The following is a 24,786-nucleotide window of genomic DNA, read 5'->3' as shown; positions in this document are numbered from 1 at the left end:
AAAAGTACTAATTGTAACCATTGCAATTGCTCTGTAGATTACAAATAATCATATATATTTTAGTAGTAATTACCACACTTTCTAGACTATAAGTCACAACTTTTTTCATAGTTTGCCCGGGGGTGCAACTTATGCTCATATGCGACTTATATGTAAAGTTATATCATTTCATATCTTCATTATCTTCACACTGACAGCTGTGCGATGGTCCTCTAGGCTTGTGTACCAGTAACACAGCATGCAGAAGCAGCACTAATTTCAGAGCAGTGCTTCATCTACGTCCGGAGCAGGTGAGTTGTTCAGAAGCGACATCGAGGATGAAAAATTCAATGGATTTAATGATTCATATGATGATATAATGATAATGATATACCATCCATCCATTTTCTTCTGCTTATCCGGGGCCGGGTCGCGGGGGCAGCAGTCTAAGCAGGGACTCCCAGACTTCCCTCACCTCAGACACCTCCAGCTCCTCCGGTGGGACCCCAAGGCGTTCCAGGCCAGTCGAGAGACATAGTCCCTCCAGCGTGTCCTGGGTCTTCCCTGGGGCCTCCTCCCGGTGGGACATGTCCAGAACACCTCCCTAGGGAGGCGTCCAGGAGGCATCCTGAGCAGATGCCCGAGCCACCTCAACTGACTCCTCTCTGCCCTCACAGTTTTGGAGCAGGACGTGACTAAGCTTTTCAGGAAGCATAATCCCCGTAAGGCAGCGGGCCCAGACGGTGTCTCTCCTTCTACCCTTAGACACTGTGTGGTGGAACTGGCTCCTGTCTTCACGGACATTTTTAACACCTCCCTGGAGTCATGTCATGTCCCAGCCTGCTTCAAGCTGTCCACCATTGTCCCCGTCCCCAAGAAGCCCAGGATCACTGGACTTAATGACTACAGACCTGTGGCGCTGACGTCTGTAGTCATGAAGTCATTTGAGCGCCTCGTCCTCCACCACCTCAAGTCCCTCACCTCCCCCCTCCTGGACCCTCTGCAGTTTGCCTACAGAGCCAATCGGTCTGTGGACGAAGCCATTAACCTGGCCCTTCACTTCATCCTCCAGCATCTGGACTCCCCGGGAACCTACGCCAGGATCTTGTTTGTGGACTTCAGCTCTGCATTCAACACCATCCTCCCTGCTCTGCTCCAGGACAAGCTCGCTCAGCTCAAAGTGCCTGACTCCACCTGCAGGTGGATCACTGACTTCCTAACGGACAGGAGACAGCGCGTGCGGCTGGGGAAGAATGTCTCGGACACTCGGACTACCAGCACAGGTTGCCCACAGGGCTGTGTACTTTCTCCCCTGCTCTTCTCCCTGTACACCAACTGCTGCACCTCCAACCACGACTCCGTCAAACTGGTTAAGTTTGCGGATGACACCACCCTCATCGGACTCATCTCGGACGGCGATGAGTCTGCCTACAGGAGGGAGGTGGACCGGCTGGTGTCCTGGTGCAGCAACAACAACCTGGAGCTCAACGCCCAGAAGACAGTGGAGATGATTGTGGACTTCAGGAAAGTCACAGCCCCCCTGCCTCCCCTCACCCTGACGGACTCCCCCATCACCACTGTGGACTCTTTCCGCTTCCTGGGCACCTGCATCACCCAGGATCTCAAGTGGGAGCCGACCATCAGCTCCCTCATCAAGAAAGCCCAGCAGAGGATGTTCCACCTGTGGCAGCTGAGGAAACTCAAGCTGCCAGTCCAGATGATGGTGCAGTTTTACACTTCCATCATTGAGTCCATCCTCACCTCCTCCATCACTGTGTGGTTCGCTGGGGCCACTGCCAGGGACAGACAGAGACTGCAGCGCATTGTGCGCTCTGCTGAGAAGGTGATTGGCTGCAGCCTTCCATCTATACAGGACCTGTACGTCTCCAGGACTCGGGGGCGAGAAGGCCATATAGCAGCTGACACTTCTCACCCTGGACATGGACTATTTGAGCCACTACCCTCTGGCAGGAGGCTACGGTCCATTGGGACCAGAACCTCTCGCCATAAGAACAGTTTCTTCCCCTCTGCTGTTTGTCTCATGAACACTTTATAATATCTGCCCTAAACTGGACACTTTATAATGCCGGTCACTTTAATAAGCCACTTTGCACTGTTGTTGTGATGCTGCTGTTGTATATATTTTCTCCCTTTAAGTATTTCATTTGATTTTTTAAGCATATCTTTTTAACTCTGTGCATGCCCTTATTTGTATTTGTATTTATTGAGTGTGTTTATGTGGCACTTTTTCACCGAAGCAAGTTCCTAGTTTGTGAACTGTGTTCACAGACTATGGCAATAAAAGTCTTCTGATTCTGATTTGACGTGTAGGAGCAGCGGCTCTACTCCGAGCTCCTCCCGTGTGACCGAGCTCCTCACCCTATCCCTAAGGGTGCGCCCGGTCACCCTACAGAGGAAGCCCATTTCAGCCGCTTGTATCCGCGACCTGGTCCTTTCGGTCATTACCCAGAGCTCATGACCATAGGTGAGGGTAGGAACGTAGATTGACCGGTAAATCGAGAGCTTTGTCTTGCAAGTCAGCTCCTTCTTTACCACAACAGACCGATACAGCGACCACATCACTGCAGAAGCTGCACCGATCTGCCTGTCAATCTCACTCTCCATCCGTTCCTCACTCGTGCACAAGATCTTGAGATACTTGAACTCCTCTTGAGGCAGAGACTCACCACCCACCTGGAGAGGGCAAACCACCTTTTTCCGGTCGAGAACCATGGCCTGGGAATTGGAGGAACTGATTCTCATCCCAGCAGCTTCACACTCGGCTGCAAACCGCCCCAGTGCCTGCTGCAGGTCCTGGCTCAAAGAAGCCATCAGGACAACATAATCTGCAAACAGCAGAGATGAAATCCTTTGGTTCCCAAACCAGGGCCCCTCCAGCCCCTGGCTGCACCTAGAAATTCTGTCCATAAATATAATGAACAGAACCGGTGAAAAAGGGCAGCCCTGGCGGAGTCCAACATGCACTGGGAACAGGTCTGACCTACTGCGAACACAGCTCCTGCTCTGGTCATACAGGGACCGGACAGCCCTTAGCAAAGAGCCCTGGACCCCATACACTCCCCAAAGGACACCACGAGGGACACGGTCGAATACATTCTCCAAATTCACAAAACACATGTGGACTGGTAGGGCAAACTCCCATGAACCCTCGAGGACCCGATGGAGAGTATAGAGCTGGTCAGGTGTTCCGCGACCAGGACGAAAACCACAGTGCTCCTCCATGGCCTTCCCGAACTACTCCCAACCCCGAGTTTTTGCCTCTGTGACTGCCCGAGCTGCGGCACGCTTGGCCCGCCGGTACTTATCAGCTGCCTCAGGAGTCCCACGAGCCAACACGGCTCGATAGGACTCCTTCTTCAGCTTGACGGCATCCCTTACTTCCGGTGTCCACCACAGGGTTCGGGGATTGCCGCCACGACAAGCACCACAGACCTTACGACCACAACTACGAGCAGCCGCATCGACAATAGAGGTGGAAAACATGGCCCACTCAGAGTCCATGTCCCCAGCCTCCCCCGGGATCAGGGAGAAGCTCTCCCAGAGGTGTGAGTTGAAGACCCCTCTGACAGAGGGCTCAGCCAGACGTTCCCAGCAGACCCTCACGATGCGCTTGGGCCTGCCAGGTCTGTCCGGCTTCCTCCTCCACCAGCGGATCCAACTCACCACCAGGTGGTGATCAGTTGACAGCTCAGCCCCTCTCTTCACCCGAGTGTCCAAGACATGCGGTCGGAGATCAGATGACACAACAACAAAGTTGATCATTGACCTCCGACCTAGAGTGTCCTGGTGCCACGTGCACCAATAGACACCCTTGTGCTCGAACATGGTGTTTGTTATGGACAAACTGTGACGAGTACAGAAGTCCAATAACAAAACACCACTCAGGTTCAGATCAGGGAGGCCATTCCTCCCAATCACGCCCCTCCAAGTGTCACTGTCATTACCCACGTGGGCATTGAAGTCCCCCAGGAGAACAACGGAGTCCCCGGTTGGTGCACTATCTAGTACCCCTTCCAGGGACTTCAAGAAGGCTGGGTACTCCGCACTGCTGTTTGGCCCGTAGGCCGACACAACAGTGAGAGACCTGTCCCCGACCCGAAGGCGCAGGGACGTGACCCTCTCGTTCACTGGGGTGAACTCCAACATGTGGCGGCTGAGCTGGGGGACAATGAGCAAGCCCACACCAGCTCGCCGCCACTCCCCGCGGGTAACGCCAGAGAAATGGAGAGTCCAACCCCTCTCAAGGAGTTGGGTTCCAGAGCCCAAGCTGTGCGTGGAGGTGAGGCCGACTATATCTAGCCGGTAACGCTCAACCCCCCGCACAAGCTCAGGCTCCTTCCCCCCCAGCGAGGTGACATTCCATGTCCCCAGAGCTAGTCTCCATGTCCGGAGATCCGGTCGTTGAGGTCCCCGCCTTCGACTGCCGCCCAGATCTGTCTGCACACGGCCCTCATGGCTCCTCCCGCAGGTGGTGGGTCCACGTGAGGATAATGATATACATTTAATTAATACTTAGTTATTTCCCCTTCATTTATAATATATAATATAATATAATATAATATAATATAATATAATATAATATAATTAATATAATATAATATAATATAATATAATATAATATAATATAATATAATATAATATAATATAATATAATATAATATAATATAATATAATATAATATAATATAATATAATATAATATAATATAATATAATATAATAAAGGTGTTATTTTTTGTAAATCTTAGTTTATCATAAGCCTAGTTTAAAGTCGCGAAAAACTACTTCCTGTCTTCCGGTGCAGCCTTTTTCTTACGCTAATGCAAAGTCTTACTCGACAGAGCACTATTTAAGAAACAATTGAAAACTAAAATATTAGGTTTTCGGTTCACCGGTTTGTTTACTAGCAGGCCAAAGTGGTAAGTATATCTTCCATGCGTTCATATGCAATTTTGTCTGTCTATGTAATATGAGCCAGAGCTTATGTTATATTTTATGTGTTTGCTATTTCTACGGTATGAACTGTGATGAAGATGTAAGTAAACAGTAACCATCAGTTAAAAGAACTTTCATGTCTCTCGTGTTTATGGACAATTCAGCATATGTTACGTTAGTTACGTTAGTTATCTGCTTAACTGTTAATATCTTACCTTAACATACCAGACATGTATTCAATTTGTCATCTATGTGTTATGTTAGCATGCTGTACTGCTATTCAGCCTGTTGTTCTTTATTTTATTGTCATTATTATAAGTTGCCTTTAAAGATAAAATGACTGTTCTTGGTCTCGGGTTTTGTAAAATACATTTCTCCAAAAATGTGACTACTAGTCCAGAGCGACTTATGTATATTTTTTTCTTCATATTACGCATTTTTTTGTTGGTGTGACTTGTACTCCGGAGCGATGTATAGTCCGGAAAATGCAGTAAATTTTTTGAAACAATTATTTATAAAGTGTTAAAGTAAACTTAAAGTAAAGGAAATATAGACTTAAAGATGCACTATGTAACTTTTCAGTGTAAACTCTGCCATCTCTCTCCATAGAGATGTTGCAAGTCAATATCCATGTACACAGTCAGGTGACGCCACTAGGCCAATTTATAAGTCAAATCTATGAAAAGGCAAGCCCGCCCCCCAAGAATGAATGTTTTTCAAGTAATTTTTGAACAAAAACACCTACATTTGAATAAATGCAAGATCTATACATTTAATGCCATACTGTGGAACCTTCTGTGCAAAGCCATAACACCTCAATGAGACAAGCAGGTGACAGACATTCCAAAGTTCACCTTTCATATCATAAACAGTGAGTGTAGATTATAAAAGCAGTTTGTTTCTTAACCTTAATTTATATTTACGTTTGATTAATGTTTCAGGCCTAGAAGTTTTTAAGGTGTGAATGTGATAAACGAAGGTGAACCAAGGGTAAGGAAATAGGTCAGACTCAACTAAAAGCTTTTCCATTTGAGACAAACCACCATGAGGAACATTTTTCAAGCTAAATTTCGCTCAGTGAAAAATTGCCGTCGCTGTCTATTTTCACGAACAAAAAAGGAAGAAAAAAAAGAACACCATTTGGACCCTATGCTTTTATTTTCCCAATCCTTTCTCCTTTCTTTCAGATCAGCAATATCAATAAAATAATCTGCACATTTCCACGAGGTAATTGAAAAGGGGCAGAGTATGTGGTAGCAGGAGGTATAGAGCGAAAAGAGGGAGCAGATTCAAAATTTTATTGCCATTGTCATACAAAGCAGCAAAATTAGGTTTAGAGCATATATAGTATAGTTTTGATATAAAGTGCAATACCAAAGGTGCAAGAGCCCATCCAACAACCCCATAAATAACCCCAGAGTAAACATTAGCACAATAATGACATCAGGGCAGCACAGAAACAGTAAGAGTCTTAGCAGCAGCATAAAGGGCATCACAGGACATACAGTCAGATAAGTGTGTGTTTATGTCACGTGAGTATTTTATGTCATTAGGTAACAATATAAACTCCAGTTAAATGTTACTGTATTGGTGGATGTAGTTATTGGTTGTTTCCAGATTCTAGTGATGATGTCATACTACCAGATGGGGGGGCAAGAGACAGATTTCCCTATTGATTGCATTGTACTTTGCCATAAAATATCTAAAAGTTAAATGTAAAAAATGTCGGACCTGATCATCTCTTTTATTGATTAGACCCTAAACTTTGTTGTATTACGACCTCAATCTTACTTTAAACAATAACAAGTTTAGCTGTCCCCATCTGTGTTAAACAATATTAGCCTAAATAATGTTGTGATGTCCAAAGAGGTTCATCTGGTCTTCCGTTAATAGATAAAAATAAGAGATTATTTTTCCAGACCAAGGTTTGGTTTGTTTTAATACCTGGCAGTTTCAACTGCTCACTAGTGGTCTTCCTTAGAGTGGTCATGTGTTGTTGTTGTGATGTGTCCGGTCAGCTGATTTCAACAGGGAGACCGGGACAAGGGAGCTTATTCACTCTCACACATCTGGGACACTGTCACCAGGAATTTGAAGTTGGTCCTCCTCTATCACCTCAGTGTCAAAAGAGGTGGTGGTTGTTAAGTCAATTTTTGCAGAAATGTGCAATAATCTCCTTGATCTTCCTGATGTTTAGACCAAGTTATTGTTGTGACACCATGATGCCACACAAAGAGACTGACTATGTGACTATTTGAGAAATGGTGAAGGAACACCCCTCCCCGAACCGCCACCTTAACGTGGTGGAGGGGTTTGAGCACCCGAATGATCCTGGGAGCTATGTTGTCGGGGGCTTCATGCCCCTGGTAGGGTCACCCATGGCAAACAGGTCCTGGGAGACGGGTCTGACTAAGAGCGGTTCAGAAGCCCCCCATGAAGAGAAAAAGAACAAGGCCAGTTACGTCGCCCGGACTGGCGTTACCGGGGCCCCACCCTGGAGCCAGGCCTGGGGTGGGTGCTCGGCAGCGCGCGCCTGGTGGCCGGGCCTTTCCCCATGGGGCCCGGTCGGGCCCAGCCTGAAGGAACGACGTGGGGCCGTCCTCCCGTGGACCCACCACCTGCGGGAGGAGCCATGCGGGGCGGGTGCAGAGAGATCCGGGCGGCAGTCGAAGGCGGGGACCTCGATGACCGGATCTCCGGACATGGAGACTAGCTCTGGGGACATGGAATGTCACCTCACTGGGGGGGAAGGAGCCTGAGCTTGTGTGGGAGGTTGAGCGTTACCGGCTAGATATAGTCGGCCTCACCTCCACGCACAGCTTGGGCTCTGGAACCCAACTTCTTGAGAGGGGTTGGACTCTCCATTTCTCTGGCGTTGCCCGCGGGGAGCGGCGGCGAGCTGGTGTGGGCTTGCTCATTGCCCCACAGCTCAGCCGCTGCGTGTTAAGGTTCACTCCGGTGAACGAGAGGGTCGCGTCCCTGCGCCTTCGGGTCGGGGACATGTCTCTCACTGTTTTGTCGGCCTACGGGCCAAACAGCAGTGCAGAGTACCCGGCCTTCTTGGAGTCCCTGGGAGGGGTACTAGACAGTGCACCAACCGGGGACTCCGTTGTTCTCCTGGGGGACACCCATGTGGGTAACGACAGTGACACTTGGAGGGGCCCGATCTGAACCCGAGCGGTGTTTTGTTATTGGACTTCTGTGCTAGTCACAGCTTGTCCATAACAAACACCATGTTCGAGCACAAGGGTGTCCATCGGTGCACATGGCACCAGGACACTCTAGGTCGGAGGTCGATGATCAACTTCGTTGTCGTGTCATCTGACCTCCGACCGCGTGTCTTGGACACTCGGGTGAAGTGAGGGGCTGAGCTGTCAACTGATCACCACCTGGTGGTGAGTTGGATCCGCTGACGGAGGAGGAAGCCGGACAGACCTGGCAGGCCCAAGCGCATTGTGAGGGTCTGCTGGGAACGTCTGGCGGAGCCCTCCGTCAGGGGGGTCTTCAACTCCCACCTCCGGGAGAGCTTCTCCCTGATCCCGGGGGAGGTTGGAGACATGGACTCCGAGTGGGCCATGTTCTCCACCTCTATTGTCGATGCGGCTGCTCGTAGCTGTGGTCGTAAGGTCTGTGGTGCTTGTCGCGGCGGCAATCCCCGAACCCGGTGGTGGACACCGGAAGTAAGGGATGCCGTCAAGCTGAAGAAGGAGTCCTATCGAGCCTTGTTGACTCGTGGGACTCCTGAGGCAGCTGATGAGTACTGGCAGGCCAAACGTGCCGCGGCTCGGGCAGTCACAGAGGCAAAAACTCGGGGTTGGGAGGAGTTCAGGGAGGCCATGGAGGAGGACTATCGGACGGCCTCAAAGAGATTCTGGCAAACCGTCCGACGCCTCAGGAGGGGGAAGCAGTGCTTCACCAACACTGTTTACAGTGTGGGTGGAGAGCTGCTGACCTCAACTGGGGATGTTGTCGGGCGGTGGAAGGAATACTTTGAGGATCTCCTCAATCCCACTGTCACGTCTTCCGAGGAGAAAGCAGAAACTGGGGACCCAGAGGCGGACTCGTCCATCACCCTGGCTGAAGTCACTGGGGTGGTTGGCAAGCTCCTCGGTGGCAAGGCTCCGGGGGTGGACGAGATCCGTCCTGAGTACCTCAAGTCTCTGGATGTTGTGGGGCTGTCTTGGCTGACACGTCTCTGCAACATCGCGTGGCGGTCGGGGACAGTACCTGTGGAATGGCAGGCCGGGGTGGTGGTCCCTCTGTATAAGAAGGGGGACCGGAGGGTGTGTTCCAATTACAGGGGAATCACACTCCTCAGCCTTCCCGGTAAGGTCTATTCCAGGGTACTGGAGAGGAGAATCTGACCGATAGTCGAACCTCGGATTCAGGAGGAGCAGTGTTGGGGGGTGCTCTGGGAGTATGGGGTCCGGGGCTCTTTGCTAAGGGCTGTCCGGTCCCTGTATGACCGGAGCAGGAGCTGTGTTCGCATTGCCGGCAGTAAGTCAGACCTGTTCCCGGTGCATGTTGGACTCCGCCAGGGCTGCCCTTTGTCACCGGTTCTGTTCATTATATTTATGGACAGAATTTCTAGGCGCAGCCAGGGGCCGGAGGGGGCCTGGTTTGGGAACCACAGGATTTCATCTCTGCTGTTTGCAGATGATGTTGTCCTGATGGCTTCTTCGAGCCAGGACCTGCAGCAGGCACTGGGGCGGTTTGCAGCCGAGTGTGAAGCGGCTGGGATGAGAATCAGCTCCTCCAAATCCGAGGCCATGGTTCTCGACCGGAAAAAGGTGGTTTGCTCTCTCCGGGTGGGTGGTGAGTCTCTGCCCCAAGTGGGGGAGTTCAAGTATCTCGGGGTCTTGTTCACGAGTGAGGGAAGGATGGAGCGGGAGATTGACAGGCGGATCGGTGCAGCGTCTGCAGTGATGCGGTCGCTGTATCGGTCCGTTGTGGTAAAGAAGGAGCTGAGCCGGAAGGCGAAGCTCTCGATTTACCGGTCAATCTACGTTCCTACCCTCACTTATGGTCATGAGCTCTGGGTAATGACCGAAAGGACAAGATCGCGGATACAAGCGGCTGAAATGGGCTTCCTCCGCAGAGTGGCCGGGCGCACCCTTAGGGATAGGGTGAGGAGCTCTGTCACACGGGAGGAGCTCGGAGTAGAGCCGCTGCTCCTACACGTTGAGAGGAACCAGCTGAGGTGGCTCGGGCATCTGCTCAGGATGCCTCCTGGACGCCTCCCTAGGGAGGTATTCTGGGCATGTCCCACCGAGAGGAGGCCCCGGGGAAGACCCAGGACACGTTGGAGGGACTATGTCTCTCGGCTGGCCTGGGAACGCCTTGGGGTCTCACCAGAGGAGCTGGAGGACGTGTCCGGGGTGAGGGAAGTCTGGGAGTCCCTGCTTAGACTGCTGCCCCCGCGACCCGGCCCCGGATAAGCGGAAGAAAATGGATGGATGGATGGATGGATGGTGAAGGAACAGAGATGTACGGTATTGTCAACACAAATGCAGAAGTGAAAGTATATAAGTTTAGTTAGATTAAAGTATGAACAAAAACGTAATTGATATACTCATGACAAAAACTTCACCCGTGTGAAGTTGCTTCACCCGTACCATAATGTGTTACAAGAAAAACTATTTACAACAAACAGAACTATAAACCCAACAAGTATTCAATTCAATCAAATTGTTTGGTGTACTAACTACTAACAATAATTTTAGTAGACCACTACTCAGTATTTTTAACCTGTTTCTAGATTGAAAAAAGTGTGTTATAATTATTTTTGATTCATCATTGCAGCCCTAGTTTGGAGTCTTGTGTTTTGTAAAATTAAAAATAAACAAAATAAAAAATTGCCAAAAACATATCACAAGAAGTACCACAATGAAAACAGCATTATTCTATATGCTGTAACTTCTATTAAAGCTGCAAGATTAATTGAAATCGAACTGAAATCTCAATTTCCATGGATGTCATTTGTAAATCATAAAATGTTTTAAAGTACCATAATTTCCTCCACAAACAATAAAATACCCTGTCTTATTCTTCATAAAAAATGCTAACCCTGTAGTTTAGATCTGTACAAACATGTTCTGAAATCTGATTCTTGTATTAGTTCCGTCTTTCTGTCAATTCTTCTGGAGGCGTTTAAAAATGTAAACTTTGAACAGATTCTTAGCAAATCTAATCACAATCACAATGCTTGACAAAAAAAAAAAAAAGAAATTGCAATTAGAAATTTTTCCCGAACCGTTCAGCCCTAACTTCTATTTAAACTGCATTCCAGGAAGTACATCTAAATTAAACAATGATAAAGCAATCAGTAATGGAGTCTATGCTTGCACACTGTAATCTCTTCCTGTGTATTTGTATGTACAGTTTGTGTATATTTTGTGCATACCAGTCTGGGCAGGTCAGCAGAGTGCAGTTTAGATGCTGTTTGTCTGTAGGGATTGTAGGTTTAACAGGAGCTAATCCAACACAAACTCTTTACTCGGCACAAAACTGCATTCCCCCTCCTCTCTCAGAGACTGTCCATACCTGATAGGAGAATCCAGGAGCCTCCATGACCTTCTGAACAACTTCAAAAACAGCAGTGGAAAAGCGCAAGCTAACCCTGCAAATAATTACCATGAATCGGACTGCACTGGGTTTTACAGATTAAGTTATGTCTGCAAAATTTCACTATTTTCAAAAGCCATAATCACTGGTTTTCAGCTTGAAATAATTTGACCCTCTTCTGGTAATTTCCAATGCATATTTTTGATTAATTTTGTGGGTACAATTATAACTGATTACTTGTACTTTGCAATGCAGTTTTATTTCATTATTGTTTTCCCACAGCAGCTTTTCCATTGTAACAGAAAAGTAACGTGTAAGCATGGATTTCAAATAAAGCTGTTAAACTGGGCAGTGCCTAAAGGACTAAAGAAGAGAGTGAGAGATGTTTAGTTAGTTTAGCAGTAGTAGTAGCCAATGGGTTCAGTTATATGTGTCTTTCACAAAAAGACAAAACATGAATTCTGTGATTGCTGTAAAGCTCCAAAGTCATGCAAAACAGTTTATTGTTATTGGACTACCACGCTGAGAACCTGCATGTCTTTGTGCATCTGTCTGAGCTACAGATGTGTGTGGTGAGCCTCATGCTGTGGATACGGCTTTCCAAGGATTAATTTACAATACTACAGAAATGCTTTAAATGCTATGGGAGCTATAATGGTGTAATGACACATAAGGACGATAGGTCAGTTCTCCCATGCAGGGACACAGCAACTTAATGGAGGGCTGAGTTACTTTATGAAAATGGAGATAGACCCATGGCCACAGGCCACTACAGTCTTTTGCCTACGTCCTTTAATATTAATAATCATTGGGAGGTTACCTAGGAGACCAATTTATCACACTAATTATCATTATAAAGAAAAGCCTTGGATGTAAATATATATATATATATAAAATTAGGTGAAGGCCTAATGTACAACCAGTCAGTCGATATATTGGAGAAGAAAGAACAAAATTTTGTTAACTTAATAATTGCTGACATCGTACATTATGATTTTGTCAGTCTGTAAGATTTTGTTTTTCTATCACACTATTACAGTACAATAATGTTTAAGGTGTAGAGACATTGAAGTGTCTTTGCTAATCTTGATCCCACCATATTCTTGACATTATTATTACATTATTTTTGAGGAATTAGTTTCATTTAGTATATGCTGAATTTTAACTACGGCTACGAGATAGTTGATGGTGTCTTGGTTTAGTGAATGACATGTTGTGTAATTGCAATAAAAATATATATACCATCTTCTATGTAGAGAACAGGAAAATAACGGCAGATGTTGTGGCTGAGGGTTCATGCGAAGAGGCTACAGGAGTCAGAAACTGTCACTGTGGGACATGAGGTCAGGAGTGAGATGCCTGGGGTCAGGACTGAGATGCCCAGCTTCTGTAAACTAACTACATTATGTGAAAATAATGGCAGAGTCGCAACCTGCTGTGGGACAGTAATTGTGTTTTGGCTCTCAGTCCTTGTGTGACCCTGGGGCGTTACATTTAGGGTCCTTCACTGTTAGGAGTGTGTGCAAAAATGAGCAAAGCAGTTATGAAATACATGACTGTCTAATAGTGCTCCAAATGTTTAATGCAATTCTAAATCAGTGCAAGAAATGGGTAGTGACTCATTTAAATATTTTTATTACTACTAGTGTTTTTGGCTTAAATACCTTGTAAAAACTAGGCCTGTCATGATAAATACTACATCGACTTATTGTTCCAAGACATGACAGATGGAATAATACTTTATGAGGGTTAATATTTATTGTGGGTACATTTTCCTTGCAGTACTGGTATTATTTGGGTTATTTTTTTGTACTATGATGAGATTTGAGCTGTAGAGGGTTGACTTATGACCCTCTATGATTCACTGTAGATACAAACTATGTAAGTAATGCATTATGTTATTTATTTATTTGTTGCAGTTAGTGTTTTGTTTTTTGTTTTGTTTTTTTTGTTTTGCTTTTTACAATACTGTACATTAAGAATACTTTTTTATGAATAATTCTGCTTTATGTTTTGGCTTTAATATTATTGGTTATTGTCTATATTTATTTCAGCAATATATGGCACTTCAACATTTATTGTAACAGGCCTAGTAAAAACATCTATTCTGTGAGCGGGTGCGCATCGCCACAAAGTTGACTTAGCCTTGGCTTGCCATGGAGACAGCCAAGTTTAAACTCATGTAGTTAAATTCTATAGTCAAAGCAATATTATCTCCATCGAGACAAGATGATAGCGGACTCTACCAGAAAAGTAGCACTGTGCACCTTAAAAATCAAGTAGCCATTTGTGTTACACCAATATTATTTAGCTTGATTTTCTTAAATTATAGGGGGGTGGGCTGTAGTCGTAGTATTAGTCGTAGTAGTAGTAGTAGAAGTGATAGTAGCATTGGTAGTAGTCATATTCATAGTAGTAGTTTATTTATAAAACTGAAACACATTCTCCCAGATGGATGTTCACATGAACTGACAATGTAATTAGGCTTGGATTACATGCAATCAATGTTCTCACAGTAATTGATAAAGAAAAGGTAGCAGAAGTCACATCTTGCTTTGACAACAGCTGCTTTTCTCCCCAGTCTCCTGACCCTTAGATCTGACAAGTGTGAGGATGTAAGCGCTTTAAACCAGAGCAGGGACTGAGCACAGATAAGATGAAAAGGCCGATAAAGCTTCAATAAACAGCAGATCGAGAAGTGAAAAAGAGACATGATACCCTTTGAGCCCCACAGATGACAAACCAACACCTGCTTTCAATGAGTGATGAAAGCAGTATGAAAGACACAAGCTAAATGTATTAATAAGTACAAAATATGAGAGGTAACTATTTTTTTTTTTTTTTAAACATGTGTTTATTAAGATTTTCCATTTCCATTTGAACAAAAACCAAAAAACCAAAAAAACAAAAACAAAAAACAAGGCACTTAGACAAAGAACATAAACAGTAATAACAAGGGTGGTATGAAACAGAAAAAGTTGTATTAGTAGTTAGAATAATGATACTAATACTAAATTATAAATAAAAGACACTGTGGAAGAGAGAGGCAGATAGAAATTAAATGACAATAATAGTAATAAATATGTATACATAATATACATACATACATACATACATACATATATATATACATATACATATATACACACATACCTACACCTATATACATGTACACATCTCCACATACATACATATACCCACAGACTTATATAATTAAATATAATAATATTGCAAAAATAATTAAACAGTATCGTTTACCCAGCCGTCAACAGATATGTTATTATTCACCAAAAAATTATAGAATATTGTCCATATTTCCCAAAACTTGTCAAGTTTGTTTTTTGTAGAGTAGCTTATCTTTTCCAATGCCAGACAGAAAGTCATTCCTTTCAACCACTGAGAAGCAGAGCAAGGAATATCTGATTTCCATGATGTAGCTATACAACGTTTGGCTTCTAGAAAACAAATATTCAACAGAGATACAATACTTTTAGGCAAATCATTTGGATAAATATTCAACAGGCACATTTTAGGATTAAGGTTTATAGGGACATCCTTACCCACAATTTTACTGACCATATTCAAAACATTACTCCAAAATGATAGTATAAGAGGACATTCCCACATACAGTGAAACAGGGTACCTTTTTGGTCTTTACATTTCAAGCACGTGTCTGGTATATTAGGATTAAATCGGTTTAGTTTAACAGGTGTTATGTACCATCTACTTATCCATTTATATTGCAACAGCTTTGAGTTTGTATTTAAGGACTGAGTCTGAGCTAGTTGACAAGATTTTGTCCATTCCTCATCTGTTATGTCCTCTTGTAAATCTGCCTTCCAAGCTCTGCAGAAACGCATAGAAGATTCTTTAGATTTACTCACAAAAAGCGTGTATAACAATGAAATCTGTCCTTTTGAATCTAAAAATTTTAAAGTATATTCTTCAAGCGTGGATAAAGGGGGGATCGACAAGCTGTTTTTTTGTTTGGAAAAAATGAAACTCCTAAGTTGTAAATATTTAAAGAAATGTTTTTTGGGGATGTTATATTTGGATTTTAACTCTTCAAAAGACATGAGCATCTTGTTGTCATCATACAGGTCTCCTATTTTACTTATACCCTGAACCGCCCAGATTTTAAACCCAGAGTCTGCTCTACCAGGAACAAATTCATCATTCCCAAAGATGGGAGAGAATTGAGAGATTTTGGTGCTTTCCTCCAAATATGCCAAAGAAGAGTGCCAAACCAACAATGTATTCCGAAGGAAAGGGTTTCTAGTGCTCTTAAGTAATTTTGATTTGTTCGCTGAGTACATATATAAGTTTGGAGGGATATTAATCAAATGCGTTTCAATTGAAACCCAAGCCGGTGGGGCATTTTCCTGAAAATAAAACATGCCAGCTCTTATTTGAGCTGCCCAATAATACCACTCTAGGTTTGGTAATTTCAAGCCACCTCTGTCATATGGTAAATACAGAAGGGAAAGCCTAAGCCTAGGACGTTTATTGTTCCACACAAAATTCGAGAACAGATTCCTAAGACTCTTAAAAAAAGACTTGGGGGGAGCAAGAGGGATAGATTGAAAAAGATATAAAAATTTTGGTAGAATTGACATTTTTAATATATTTATTCGACCAATCATTGAAATGGGTAAATTGTTCCACCTATTTATCAACTGAGTAACCCTTTCTGTTAGGTCATTATAATTTTTTGGAATAATTTCTTCAATGGTTGGTGCAATTTTAACCCCAAGATAAGTAAAACTATGATCACAGACCTCAAAAGGAGTATGAAGTGGAGGCTTCACTCGTTCTAATTTGTTCATAAATAATATTGCACATTTTGAGCTATTAATTTTATAACCTGCGAAGTTGCCAAAATATGTTGTTAGATCTATTAGAACAGGTATGGTTTGCTTCAAATTGGAGCAAAACAAGATCACATCATCTGCATACAGGGCGATGCGATGTTCCCTATCGCCTATTGTAATACCTTTTAAAATGGGGTGATTGCGAATCGCCATTGCAAGTGGCTCGATTGCCAAAGTAAATAATAGTGGGGAAAGGGGGCAACCCTGTCTTGTACCTCTATGCAACTTAAAAGGTGTGGATAACTGTCCATTTGTGAGTACCATAGCCTGAGGGTCAGCATAAAGTAATTTAATCCAAGAGAGAAATGACTTTTTAATGCCAAATCTCTGAAGAACTTCGAACAGAAACTGCCACTCCACCTTATCGAAGGCCTTTTCAGCATCCAGTGATAAAATGGCATTATCCTTGCTGCCAGAACTCTCAAATATGATGTTAAGCAGCCGTCTAATATTATGAAAGCCATGCCGTCCCTGAACAAAGCCATTCTGGTCGGGATGTACCACCTGAGGTAACAGTTTATCTAGACGCCTGGCTAGAGCTTTACATAGGATTTTCAGGTCATTGTTAAGAAGGGATATTGGTCTATAAGATCCACACAGAGTGGGGGCCTTGCCTGGCTTTAATAATAATGTAATCACAGCTGTATTCAGCGAGGGTGGAAGGGATCCATTAAGTAGAGATTCTCTATACATTTCAAGTAAAGGCTGCATCAGTAAATTTGGAAAGGTTTTATATATCTCAATGGGAATGCCATCAGGCCCTGGTGCCTTTGAGCCCTTCATACTCCCAGTGGCTGCTGCAAGTTCATTAGTAGTTATTTCAAGATCCAAATCGGCCAAAAAATTTTCTTCAAGAGGAGTAATATTCAATGAATCTAAAAAGGTTTTCTGATTTTGTAGAGCAGAACGAGGGACATCAGAGTCATAGAGATTTTCGTAAAATAATTTAAAGGTGTCATTAATTTCTTTAAAATCACTAGTTTCAGCCCCATCGCTAGCCTCAATAGTGTTTATAGTTCTCTCAGACTCTGCTTGTCTTATACGCCAGGCTAACAACTTACTAGCTTTTTCTCCCTGCTCGTAGTAGGTCTGCTTCAGTTTAAGTAGGCTTTTAGTAGCTTTGTTAACCGAAAGAATGTTATATTTGGCTCTAAGTTCAATGAGATCTTTATATGTTTGTTCAGAGGGATTATTAAAGTGGATAGATTGAATTTGATTTATTTTATTTTCCAATTGTTCCATTTCGCGCTTCCAGGATTTATGTTTAGAGCTTGTATAGCTAATCATGTGACCTCTTAAAAACGCCTTAAAAGCTTCCCAACGAATAGAAGCTGAAGTCTGATCTGTATTATTTATAAAGAAATCAGTGATTTGTACACCGATATATTCCATGAATTCTGGATCTTTCAGCCAAAAAGATTGAAGGCGCCATCTTGTGAGTGAATACGGTGTTGGCATTTTTAGACTAAAGGATATTGTTGAATGGTCTGAAATGATAATGCCATCATACCAGCTTTTGGTAATAGAGGATGTAAGAGAAGCAGAGACCAAAAAGTAGTCAATTCTAGAAAAAGTCTGACAAGTGGCTGAGAAACAGGAGAAGGTGGATTGGTTAGAATGATGTTTTCTCCATATATCTATCAAATTAAACTCTCTAATATAATGAAGTAACTCTTTCCGAGATTGAGCATGTGACGTGTCCCTCCCTGTTGATCTATCAATTTCAGGTTGGAGAGTACAATTAAAATCTCCACCTATAATGAAGGCACCAGGCAAATCAGACAAGGATAAAAACAAATTCCTGAAGAAGGAGGGGTTATCAAAATTTGGACCATATAAATTAACTAGATTCAGCCGAGTCGAGTTAATTTTGCATTGTATAATAAGATATCGCCCTAACCGGTCTGCGTCCACATTTATTAAGTGAAAGGGCACTGAGTTATGTATTAAAGTGATCACCCCACGTGATTGGGAACTGAAAGAAGCTGAAAAAACTTGACCAGGCCATCTCCTTCTCACCCTCACTATATCATCCGATGTCAAATGTGTCTCTTGTAAAAACACTATCTTAGTTTTTAAATCATGAATTCTACTCATTACCTGTTTAAGCTTAACAAGTTTGTTTAGACCCCTCACATTCCAAGATGTGAACTGTAGTTCAGACATGTTGGCAAACTAAAATATTGATTGTGCTCAATGATATACAATAATAAAATAAGATGTACCAAAAATAAACCACCACAAAACAACAGTGCCTAAAACCAAAACAAAACAAGGTGCATTCCCCCAAATGGAACACACACTACCCTTCCCTAGCTTACTCTTCCAAAAGACCCCCAATGGGTAAAGTCTGGCTATGGAGCCAGGCTGGTCCACACATCTGAGGAACAGCATGCCAATAATGATCGGGATAGAGCTCCATACATAGTTAAAAGTTTTTCTTTGAATTGCATTACAATCAGAACAGACCTCCAAGAGAGAGAATTCTCCTCTTTTGTTATTTTCCCTTTAATCAAACATGATATAGTATGTAACCTTATAACCAAAGTGCCTATCTCAAGGTATTATTTAGCAAATAGACTTATAGACTTAGGGCAAACAATTGAAGATAAAGAAACTAAACTAAAAACAAAATTGTCACCTGAAGATATTAGTCCAACCAAACTATTCAGCGTCAGGTGTTGCTCCGCTCATCTCCGCCCTCAGGCTCCGCACGAACAACTCCGCTGCCGCGGCATCAACAAAAGTGTGGCGTCTTCCTCCGACAGTCACAAGCATTGTGGCAGGATGAACTATTCCGTAGCGCAAATCTCGAATGCTGAGATTCGCTAGCTCCTTCTTTACGGGATCAAAAACCTTCCTCCGCTTGAGTAAATCCGCAGACAGATCAGGAAAAAACATCACCTTCCCTCCATCGACGTGTATTTCACCCGTGGTCTTGGCTGCTTTCATCACACGGACTCTGTCAGCGTAGTTTAGAAACTTCATTACCACTGCTCTGGGACGCGCAGCAGAATCTCGGTTCCCATATGACGCTCCACCACGGTCCATTCTGCCAACCCGGTGCGCCCTCTCAATAATCAGTGGTTGAGGGAAGTTATGTTCGCCAAGTGTATTTGGGATCCACTTCTCCAGGTAGGCACACATATCGCTTCCTTCTTTTGACTCGGGCAAACCCACCAGACGCAGATTTGAGCGACGTGCTCGGTTTTCTAAGTCATCCACTTTACGCATCAGCTCCTCCACACTTTTTGTTGTGGAAGTAGTTTGCGTTTTCACACGTGACAGGTCATCCTCGATAGAGCTTATTCTCTGTTCGGCGTTAGTCATGCGAGTTGCCAGTGCCTTTATCTCGGTCTGGACATTGTGAACAGCACTCATAATACCGTTAAATCGTGAAGTGAAATCCTCCTTCATTATTGTGAGATCACCCCTCAGTGAGAGAACAGCGTCTAAGATTTCACGTGTACCTTTAGCATCCTCATTAGCTCCAGCGGCCTCGGGGCTAGCCCGACCAGTACAGAACTCGGCAGTGTTATAAGATTCCTCCGCTGTTCTTGATTTGGGCGTCTTAGGGTTCGCTTTTGAAGGCATCTTAGTGTTTCTTGTGTTTAGCTAGCGTTTATTGGTCTGTAAGTTAACTGACGGAGGTTGTCTGATTGTTTTTTTCAAAAAATTAACTCCGGAGCCCACTCGTACGTCTGCCTAGTGGCGCGCCATAACCGGAAGTCGAGAGGTAACTATTTGGTCTAACGATGAATTGTAAATAGGGCTGCAGCTAACTATATTTAGCTAATTGATTTCTCTAGCAAATATTTGGATTGTTTTATTTGGATTTTGAAAGGCTCATGAATATCACTATGAAAAACATGTACAAAATGTATCAATAAGAACATAATAATATAATATAATATAGGATTTGGGGTCTAATATTAATATTAACTAATATTTAGAGAACAATAGTTTTTATTATTATTATTATTATTTGCTTTTATGTTATTTTATTTATTTATTTACTGCGATCAGAAACACAATATTTACACATTTCCTGTTTTGTTGTTTTTTGTTTTTTTAGTAACTACAGCTCCTTCTGTGTCATCAAGCCTCAGTGCATGGTTTATTTTGAACAAGGTTTATAGTCCAGATAACAATTATTTGACTACTGAGTTAGTTGATTACAGCAGTATTTAAAATGCTTTATAATTAGATGCAGACAGTACATCACTCACTTATTTTGACCTTATACAAAAATGGGTACAGGCCCTTTAAGGTTAGGGTTTAGGTAAAGGTTAGGCTAGTAGTCACTATGATTAAGGTTAGGACCTCCTCCAGCAAATGAATTGAAGTCAATGTAACGTCCCCAAAAAGCATGGAAACTGAGTGTGTATGTGTGTGCATGTTTGTCTATAGATAGTGACTATACATATGCAATAGTGACAAGTGGTGATAAGACATACAAGACATACAAGACATACCAAGACATAGCATGGTTTATGAATGTAACAGCTATTTACAATTTTATGTGACAAGCCTGTGTTGTGTGTGTGTGTGTGAGACTTTTCCGTGATTTTGGAGAGGGGTAAGGTGAAGATGGGAGAGGAGAGTGCTAGTACTAGTCATTCGTGAGTGAGAATCCCATGTCTGTCTGTATTGGAGGGTTGTTTTTAATCTTGCTGTGCATGTGTATGGTGTTGTATAGAGACAATAAATTAATTCTATTCTATTCTACTCCATTCTATTCTAGAAAGGAAGGTATAGAGAATATAGATGGGAAGAAAAAAATAGCATTATTATTATTATTATTATTGTTGTTGTTAATAATAATAATAATAAATCACAATAATAATAGTAATAATAATAAATATAATATATAATAATAATACTAAAAGTTAATTAGGTGATCAGTGAAAGACAGTTCTTAACGTCAGCTGTTGCCGACCCTGAGGAAGCAGCTAGCCGAGAAGGTGCACCATCCGCCCCTTCGGAGCAACCCTCTGACCTGGTCAGAGTCTGCACACTGCTAGGGGATGTGTTTCAAATCTGGCTTGTGGCCATCACCATCTATTCAACTTAGCCGAATTGTTACTTTGGTGTTTAGTTATATATTTTATGTATTAATAAAAATAATAATAATAATAATAATAATAATAATAGCAATAATAATAGAAGAAGAAAGAAGAAGTAAAAGAAGTAGAAAATAGTATGGGTGTCAACCTGGTATGTGTTTGATAAACTGATCATAATGAGAGCTGTGGATAAAACTGCTTGAAATACTGATAATGATTATGCAGAAATGAAGAGTCATTTAAGTCATTCACACACACACACACACACACACTGCTCTCGCCAGCGCCGGAAGTATATATATATATATATATATATATATATATATATATATATATATATACACACACACACTTCCGGCGCTGGCGAGAGCAGCAGCTGGTTTGCATCGCGCTCCTCTATTTTCCAACTTTTTCCTACTCTTTTTACTCTTTACCCTCTTTGTTTGTTTGGCACTTTTTGTAAATAGTGTGTTTTTTTCAGAAACGCAGTGTTTCTGTTTAGTTTAAGTTTTTTTTCTGTTGTATTTTGCCAATTTCATCGGCGTCATGTGCGTGGGACCACGACCACCCATTGTTTACTCCAGAGAACAGCTGTTGTGGTCACGGGTCTGTCGTGCTCCCGCAGGATCGACATGACATCCCAGCGGAGCTGCTACGGAGAACGCGGAGGGGCAGACGAGCGGGACGTAAACTCCGGGAAAAGAAGAGACGCTTCAGACCTATGCTGCCCTCTGTCATCGCGGGAAATGTGCCGTCTATTTCGAACAAGATGGACGAATTAGCGGCGCTCACGCGATATCAGCGGGAATACAGAGACAGCAGCATCATGCTTTTCACGGAGTCCTGGTTAACCCCGCAAATCCCGGATTCAGCTGTTGCTATGGACAACTTTCACCTGCGCGCAGACAGGACGGCAGAGAGCGGCAAGAGGAAAGGAGGAGGTTTGGCTCTTTGTGAATGAGAAGTGGTGCAAACCTGGACACTGTACAGTGAAGATGCAGCTGTGTAACAAAGACATTGAGCTGCTGGCTGTTAGCATGAGGCCATACTATCTGCCCCGGGAGTTCTCACATGTGATTGTGATTGCTGTGTATGTTCCTCCCTCTGCTAATGCTGAGACAGCCTGTGACACGCTGCACTCCTGTACCAGCACACTCCAAACAAAGCACCCACAGGCTCTCTTCCTGATCTCTGGAGACTTCAATCATGCATCTCCTGCACCTGTCCTGCCTACATACAGCGAGAGTATGTCACCTGCCCCACAAGAGACAATAAAACATTGGACTTATTTTTTGCCAACGCCATGGGGGCTTATTCTTCATCCCCACTGCCTCCCCTGGGTAGAGCTGACCACAACATTCTCCATCTGGAGCCTGTGTACCAGCCCATTGTGCACAGACAGCCTGCGGTGTCCCGTGCGGTGAAGAAGTGGACTGCTGAGAGTGAGGATTCTCTGAGAGACTGCTTTGACACCACAGTGTGGACAGAGCTCTGTGACCCACATGGAGAGGACATCAACGCAATGACTGATTGCATCACGGACTATATAAACATCTGTTTTGAAAACACCGTTCCCTCCCAGACGGTGCGGTGTTTTCTGAACAACAAGCCGTGGATTAACCTTGACATAAAAGCTCTGCTGAAGGAGAAGAAGAGAGTTTTTAGGTCAGGGACAAAGGAGGAGCTGAAGGCTGTACAGAAGAAGCTAAGGAGGAAAATCAGGACAAGCCAAGCCAGCCATAAGAGAAGGATGGAGCAACAGCTACAGGAGAAGAACATCCAGGGGGTGTGGAGAAGTCTAAAGACTATCTCCACACGACTAAAGCACCTCCTGCTCAGACGGAGGGGGACCTGCTGTGGGTGAACGACCTCAATTCTCACTTCCTGATATTTGATCAATCACCTACCCCTCCCCCCACCCAGCTGCCTGCTCTCCCCTCCCCGGCTGGACAATGGGGAACTCCTGCACCTCTTCACACCTCTGCCTCTGCTCTTCAGCCCACCAATACACATGGACTCACCCATCCTCCCACCCTGCCACTGTCATTTTCTACAGCCCAGGTGAGACTGGAGCTCAAGAAGATCAGACCCAGGAAGGCAGCAGGACCAGACGGCATCAGCTCCAGGCTCCTTAAGTCCTGTATAGATGAACTGTGCGGAGTTATGGAGCATGTCTTCAACATGAGCCTAAAGCTGAGAGTGGTACCACAACTCTGGAAGACCTCCTGTGTGGTACCGGTGCCTAAGATGCCACAGGCCAAGGAGCTCAGCAGTTTCAGGCCGGTGGCTCTAACATCTCACCTGATGAAGACACTGGAGAGACTGGTCCTTGGCCACCTCCGCTCCACCGTGAGCTCAGCGATGGACCCGCTGCAGTTTGCGTACCGGCCTGGCATCGGAGTGGAGGACGCTGCATCTACCTGCTGCACCGCTCACTGTCTCACCTGGAGAACCCCGGCAGCACTGTGAGGATTCTCTTCTTTGACTTCTCCAGTGCTTTCAACACCATCCAGCCACTGCTCCTGAGGAACAAGCTGGAGACCACCGGGGTGGACTGTGACCTGGCAGACTGGATCCTGGACTATCTCACAAACCGGCCCCAGTTTGTGAGAGCCAAGAACTGCATGTCTGATCTCATGGCCTGTAGTGTGGGGGCGCCCCAGGGCACTGTCCTCGCGCCCTTTCTTTTCACCCTTTACACTGCAGACTTCAGACACAAAACAGACAGGTGCATCCTGCAGAAGTTCTCTGATGACTCTGCCATCATTGGCCTCATCAAGGATGATGACGATGTGGAGTACAGAGGACTAACACAGGACTTTGTGGACTGGTGTCAGCAGAACCACCTCATCATCAATGCAGAGAAAACCAAGGAGATGGTGGTGGACTTCCGCAGACGCCACTCTACTGCCCCCTCAGTGAACATTCAGGGAAGGGACATTGAGAGAGTGGACTCATACAAGTACCTGGGTGTTCATCTGAACAACAAACTGGACTGGACTCACAACACAGATGCACTGTACAGGAAGGGCCAGAGCAGGCTCTATCTCCTGAGTGAGAGGGCCACTCCTGAAGACCTTCTATGACTCTGTGGTGGCATCAGCCATCCTGTTGGACTGCTGGTCTGCTGGAGCAGCAGCATCACAGAGAGGGAGAGGAAGAAGCTGGACAAGGTCATCACGAGGTCCAGCTCCGTCCTGGGCTGTCCTCTGGACTCAGTGCAGGAGGTGGGGGACAGGAGGGTCCTGGCTAAGGTCATTCCTATGCTGGGCCATGGGTCTCACCCCCTGCAGGACGCTCTGTCTGCCCTGGAGAGCAGCTTCAGTGACAGACTGATTCACCCTCGCTGTG

The 24,786-nt window shown here is 44.3% G+C and overlaps 1 protein-coding gene across 2 annotated transcripts in view; it reads right to left on the bottom strand.

Annotated features, from left to right (window-relative positions):
- Positions 1-24,786, bottom strand: part of pard3bb (par-3 family cell polarity regulator beta b) — a 497,556-nt gene that overhangs the window by 289,145 nt on the left and 183,625 nt on the right. The gene's annotated exons all lie outside the window — the stretch shown is intronic.

This window comes from Periophthalmus magnuspinnatus, chromosome 21 (assembly GCF_009829125.3).
Source record: "Periophthalmus magnuspinnatus isolate fPerMag1 chromosome 21, fPerMag1.2.pri, whole genome shotgun sequence".
Classification (NCBI taxonomy): domain Eukaryota; kingdom Metazoa; phylum Chordata; class Actinopteri; order Gobiiformes; family Gobiidae; genus Periophthalmus; species Periophthalmus magnuspinnatus.
Note: the sequence above shows the minus strand (reverse complement) of the source record. Positions and strands in the feature narration are given on the sequence as shown.